The sequence below is a fragment of the Hemiscyllium ocellatum genome, unplaced genomic scaffold (genome assembly GCF_020745735.1).
Source record: "Hemiscyllium ocellatum isolate sHemOce1 unplaced genomic scaffold, sHemOce1.pat.X.cur. scaffold_118_pat_ctg1, whole genome shotgun sequence".
Classification (NCBI taxonomy): Eukaryota; Metazoa; Chordata; class Chondrichthyes; order Orectolobiformes; family Hemiscylliidae; genus Hemiscyllium; species Hemiscyllium ocellatum.
The window spans coordinates 136,685-143,658 of NW_026867701.1; the positions used below are offsets into that span (position 1 = coordinate 136,685).

Here is a 6,974-nt window from a genome sequence, read left to right on the forward strand (position 1 = left end):
AATGAGGATTAATTTCTTTGCTCAGGGGCCAGTGAATCATTGGAACTCCTAACCAAAACTGTTGTTGAGGCTGAGTTTTCTGTATTTCCAAACTGTACCAGACTGATATTTAACCAGAAAGACGATGAAGCTCTGTCGAGGTAAGGCAGGAGAATGGAGTTGAGGATTATCAGATCAGCCATGAATTCATTGAATGGTGGAGCAGACTCGATGGGCTCAATGGCCGACTTGCAATTCTACATCATTTTGTCTAACACATTATTTAGTGATAAGTTTAGAATTCTGTCGTGATGGGATGTAGTGATAGAAAAGTTTTCTCAAACTGATCAGACAGATCAGCAACGAGGCTCATAAGCTGATGAACAAGAAATGTGCTGTCGCCTGGAAACAACAAATGGCACTGTGCACACCACAGATGGATATGTGCAGAAGGTGTGATTGCTGATAAAATTGGGGGAATCTAATGTTGTTGGCAAGATGGTGATCATGCTGGATGATGGATCGCGGTATGAATCACACAGCAATAGTTTGTGAAAGAATGTAAAATTTGTTTCATTAAAGAAGTTTTCTGCAGTTCCAATTCCACTTGACTGTTTAAAATACTGATCAGACCTTTATGTGGAATGTTACATCAAAATATTCATTCACAACACCACTGGATAAACTATTGATCTAATCTCTCCTTATTTGTTTCATTTGATGTAAATTCAGAGAAAGTCAAGATGGAATGAAAGGATGAACGGAATGTTGCACTCAATTTTATTATCCCAATTTAACTTACAACAGAAATAAATTGCTTTATTTCGACTTTGATGTGGTATAGATTTATCACAAATCTCCGGTGCAATGAAGGGCAAGAGCAAATTTCTCCATCCAATGTCTACTAAAGATGCGAGGCACGGAGGGAAACCACAGCTGCGTTTGATAGAAGTAACAGCCAGAGTAGGATTCAAATCCACACATGCATAAAAAAATGCAACCATCGCTTTAACCTTTGGGCCACTTTAGCCCGTGGCAAAGGGCGAATCCACATCATTATGTTTCTGCTTTCAGCGGGACAATAGTACCAGCAAAATCCAATGAATTTACATCGTCCTTGGAAGGAATACCTGTCCTTGATTCATTCCGATTCGGAATTGTCTCAGAATGAACCAGCGAACAAGAAATTCCCGTCACATTCACACGCACATTTAGTCTTGACTCATAATTTCTTCACATAGTTTCTCTCTCACGTGAAGAAGTATATATGGAGAGAGAAGTGAAGGTGATGTATTAGCTCGATAGTCTTTCTCATATGACTGAACCCGGACTGGGTAAAATTCCCAGAAAAGCAGTTTTGTTCATTTCATTTTATTAATTTTGCTGCAACCTCACTCTGTTCATTGCAATGATCGGAAGTGAATTGGATTTCTATCATTGGAACGTTTAATGTTGTATTCAATTTTGCTCCGAAAATATTTCAGTTTAAATGAAATACTGATGAGAAAAACAGAAGGTTGAACTACAAGAAAAGATATCAGTTTTGATGCTTAATTACTTTGGCAGATTTCAGTGGGTATCAAATGAACCCAACATCACGGCGAATATCCTCCATTTAAGGCATATGATTAAAGCAGGAAATCGATATTCAAGAGACGAGTCACTTCCTGTTCATTATTGAAGATCTTCCCTTGACAATATACCAAATCGGCTCTGTTGCATTTATAATACTTCATGGGGAATATTAATTTAAATCTTTCAAAACTCTTAATTTTTTTGCTGCATCTTTTTTAGCTGCATACGTTTCCGATTTTTCTTTACATCTAAAGTTATCCAAAGTAGACTTTGTTTCCTCGCACCTTCCATCCTCCACACCCCTCTTTTACACTTTTACCTGGCCACAGGCTGTCTCTCTCTCCTGGTGAAACTCACTGCTTGTGTGTCTCGAAATATGCCTTTCCAAATATTTTGGAAACGGATTCTCAGAGTGACAGAAATTCTATTCCCATCATTTCTTTGTCCTACATCGATATTCTTGAAAGAGTGACGTTCAGATATTTACCGAATTGAAATACAGAATTTACCACCTATTTCCTCTCTCCAAACCTCACATACTCTGGAAAACTTACATTCGGTTTTATTTTGTTCAGTTTCAAATTTTCAAACACACAAATAAATAAAATTCTATCCCCACTAAACGCTGTCAGCATAATATCTAATGTCTTTGTACCCCAGTAAGCGCTGGCATTGTCCTCTCTCTGATAGAATCACGGATTCCCTACAATGAAGAAAGTACAATTCAGCCAATCGAGTCTGTAAGGACACTCTGAAGAAAATCTCAACCAGACCTAGCTCCAGTCTCTATCCCCGCATACCTCTGGCTTGTTATTTCAAATAAACCTACTGAAATAAAAACCTGGCATCGTGTGACTTTATCACTGCGTTCCCTATGACTAATTCACTTAACTTATTGAATTCACTCCCTGGACACATCAGCGCAATTTAACATGGCCAATCCACCTAACCTACAGACTTAACAGCAGAGTGAAATACTGAGCAAAGGTACCATCACATTGAACACTATCTGTATCATGTTTAATGGCTTTACACACTGGTAACTCAGCCTAGTGAAAGCAAGCTGCGCCCATCGACCCGAATTCAATGCATCCAAACGCGGTTCTACGCTGTACAACCTCATTAGTGCTGCTGGAAATGATTCTGCACTCAGATCTGAATGGGTTTACTCTGTTTTCTTCCTCAGATTCCTGCTTTAAATAAACATATCAGTCAGGCACAACTCTATATAATGGTTTTCATTGCAGCACAAACACAATGTGCAGTTTGCAGAAGTTACGTGTTAGCACTTTCACTGACACACTCTCTCCCCAGGAGCTGCAGTCCTTCCCCAGCTGATTCTGACAGCACTGTCCTTCCTGTGACACGTCCCACCGAGAATGGAAGGCCAGGCATTAATAACCTTCACTGGATAACAGAGTGACAGATTTAAAACATTTTCGATGCCCCCAGCGGAGAATTGAGTCCTGAGACAGGAGGGGACACTAACCACGATACTGTGGAGGACAACAACATCGAAGGAAGCCCTTCAGCCTGTTGTGCCCGCACTTGTCCAACACAACTGCTCAACGACCTCAATCAAGTTTTCCATCGTTTCGCCCATAGACTTACATTCCTTGTCATCACAAATTCACATCTGAATTTTTTTCAGGTTAAAAATGTTTCCGCCTCTCTGACCCTTTCCGCACATATAATCAAACCTTTCTGCCTTTTCCCGAAATCTCTTGGCCCCAGTGTTCGATCCCTCCATCAATAACAAACGCTTCTTTCAGTCTATCCTATCCATATCCGTCATTATTTTGTACATCTCAGTTATGTCTTCTCCAATCTCCTCTGCTCGGCGACAAACAACCCCAGTCTGTCCAATCTCTCCTCATAAGTGAAACTCTTCTGCCCAGACAATATCCCATTGAATCTTTCCTGCAACGTTCGCAGTGACATCACATCATTGCTATACTGTGAGTTGCAGAACTGCACACAGGAATCTAGCGAGAGCTAAATTAACTTTTTTCCTATTCTGTTACAGAATGAGGGCGTGACTGTCTCGGGAGTATTGATTGCGATCCCTAATTGCACAGCGGGTAGTCGAGACTCAACCGTATAGCAGTGAGTCTGGAGTCACATCGAGGCCTGACCAGGTAAGAATAGCAGGTTCCTTCCTCAAAGGACGTCAGTGAACACGATGGTTTTGTTTTTTTCAACAATTGGCCATGTATTTATAGGTGTTATTAGATTCGTAATTCCAGATATGTATTGTATCCCAATTCTAACACCTGGCATGGTTGGAGTCAAACCCGGGTCTCTGGTCCATTTGCTCTGTATCTGAGTTAACAGTTCCGTGGTAACAGTGCTCGGCCATTGCGGAAAAGCCGTGAAACTAATCTGTCTGAAAGAAGTCGCTTTTCCTCGATATTGTCCTGTGTCATTTTCCTGAGCTTGACCGCCCATAATCGCAAGTCCATATCAGTAAAAGCTGCTACCTGAGGATTGGCCACACAACAGCCGTAACCAAATGGATCAGTTGATCTGCAGGTCCCGATGGTGGGGTTGGGGCACGTTCACCCAGCAACGGTGACCGCAGCAGCGCAGACTGAACACTATCAATGTGAGAGTCTGTGTTCGATTCTGCAATGCCTTAATGAAATAGGAAATGACTCCGCAACCACATGATGAAAGAGCAGTGCTCCGAAAACTAGTGCTCAGTTAAACCTGTTAGACTCCAACCTGGCGTTGTATGGTTTTTAACTTTTTACACCATAGTCCAACACCGGCATCTCTAAATTAATGTAATGGGGCTGTGGGATGAAAAGTTCAGTTAGTGATGGTAGGAAGGAGTGAAATCTCTGAGAACGGGTGGATTTGAATTCTGACATATGAAATACAGAGATGTGAGCGAGCAGAATTTGAAGGGAAAAAATTACCTTACCCAAACAACTGATTCCTTGGTGTTGCCCAAGAGCTGCAGCAGATAGAGGAATTACTGCCGTGACTCGGATTCGAACCGAGGTTGCTGCGGCCACAACGCAGAGTACTAACCACTATACGATCACGGCACCCCACAGATGAGAGCGCTGATAGCGTGCAATAAATACAGTCTCATAGGACATATTAGGCAGCGCAAATAATGCACAATATTAGTGCTAAGCGAACAGTGGCAGATATGTGGGAACTCAGAATGGGCTGACCGTTTAATATCGGTTCCCCCAGAGGCTGTGGTGATTCCATCATTAATATGCTGAAGGCTGAGATAAGTAGATTTCTCCAAAACATCAAAAACTCCGGGGACAGTACAGGCGTTGTTGAAATGTATGCTTCAATCGTAATGCAGTTTAACATTGGCTACTTCACCAGTTTCCCCACACAAGGCAGTAACCACTGCTGCCACATAGTCCCAATTCCCAGCCACAGATTCAGAGGAACTGAGTAGCGCAGTCGCGAAGATGTACAAAAAAGCTTTATCAGCCAGTGGGTGGTTGGAATTTGTAATATACTATCTGCATTGTTCAGAGCGACAGAAACCCTTACAACCTGAATAAATATTCAGATGTGAGCTTGTGATGCCAAGACATATAAGTCTGTGGAGTAAGAATTGTGAAATGTGATTCAGTTCATTAGGCAGTTGTATTTGAGAAGTGTGGCCACATTTGGTTGAAGGGCCTCCTTTGACACTCTTGTTCTCGGTAGTATAGTAGTTAGTATCCCCGCCTGTCACAGGGCTCAATTCTCCGCTGGGGACAGTGTAAATATTTTAAAACTGTCGCTCCATTCCCAAGTGCGGGTATTGATACCTGTCCTTCTATTCTAGATGGGGCATGTCACAGGAAGGACAGTGCTGCCTGAATAAAGGTGGGGAAGGACTGCAGCTCTCAGGAAGGCTGTGTGTCAGTGAACGGCCAAACACGTGCCTTCTGCAAACTTCACCTTGTGACTGTGTTGGAATGAAAAGTATTTGACAGACTTCTTCCGGATTCAAGTGTTTACTAGAAGCAGGAAGCTGAGGAAGAAACAACGTAAACACATTCAAATATGAGTGCAGAAGCATTTCCCGCAGCACGAATGAAATTGTAAAGGACAGAGTACCGTTTCGATACATTGAATTTGGGTTCATTTATTCTGATGAGGCTGTTACCAGGGTATAAAACCATTACAAAATGATACAGCATTTAATCAGTATGATGGAACATTGTCTCAGTAATTCGCACTGGTGTTCAGAGGGAGGGTTGGGTTGATTGGCAAGTTGCCCTCTCCTGTCCAGGGAGTGAATTAAGTAAGTTAAGTGAATTAGCCATGGGAAATGTGGGGATAAGGTCAGAAATCACAGGACGTCAGATTATACTCCAAAAGGTTTATTTGAAATCATAAGGGGGGAGGGATTCCCCTTCTTCAGGTGAAATATATGGAAATAGGGAGGGGAGGTGGGACTAGGTGAGATGCTCTTCAGAGAGTCGATACCGGCCCGATTAACTGAAATGCTCTTTACGCACTGTAGGGTTCTGTGATTCCATGAATTGATAATGACGGGGTTTACTGGGGTGTAAAGCCATTAGAGAAGATGCTGATGGGGGTGTACTGAAGATGAGATTTTATTCACTTGTCTTCTTGGAAAACTGAGAACAGTTATCCTTTAATCAAGGAAGACTTAATGTTTTTTTTGTAGGTTATGAAATGTTTGGTCAGAGTAAATAGGTGGAAAATTCCATCTTTCAAGTAAGTAAACATCTAGATATCAGGTGTTCAATGCCTTTAATCAAACCTTTGAAGGAGAAAGAAATGATGAGAACAGAATCGCTGTCACTCCGAGAATCTGGTTTTCAAAATATTTTGAAAGGCACATTTGTTGATATGCAAGGAATAAATTTCACAAGGAGAGACACAGCGTGTGGGTAGGTAAAGGTGTAGGGATGGGGTGTAGTCGGTCGGAAGTTGCAGGGAAACAATGTCTAAATTAGTTGACTTTAAATGTAAAGAAATTCTTTTAATGTGTGCAGCTGAATAAGATTCGGTTCCAAAAGTCTGCATTTTGAAAGATTTGGCTTAATATTCCACCTAAAGCATTGTAAATTGAACTGAGTGGATTTTTATTTATTGTGAAGGGAAGATATTACATAATGAATAGGAAGTGACCAGTTGCTTGGAGAACGACTTCCTGCTTTCATCACATGCGTTCACATACTACAGATCGGGAGCACAGGTTTATCCAGTTGGGTTGTTCATGAGTATTTTAACCTAACACTTCACGCAAAGATCTGATCAGTATTTCAAACAGTCACTCGGCATTGGAGCCACAGAAAATTTCTCCAATGAAACAAACATTTCATTCTTTCAGAAATTTCTGCTGTCTGTGAATTATACAACGATCCAACATCCAGCATGATCACTGACTTGACAACTGTAAAAGATCTAGCAACTTCCTTCAGCAA

The 6,974-nt window shown here is 41.5% G+C and overlaps 1 non-coding gene across 1 annotated transcript; it reads right to left on the reverse strand.

Moving 5' to 3' along the window:
* Positions 1-4,535: 4,535 nt before the first annotated feature.
* trnah-gug (transfer RNA histidin (anticodon GUG)) lies at positions 4,536-4,607 on the reverse strand. The gene has a single exon. It is a non-coding gene; the product is annotated as a tRNA-His (tRNA).
* Between the last annotated feature and the right edge of the window lie 2,367 nt (positions 4,608-6,974).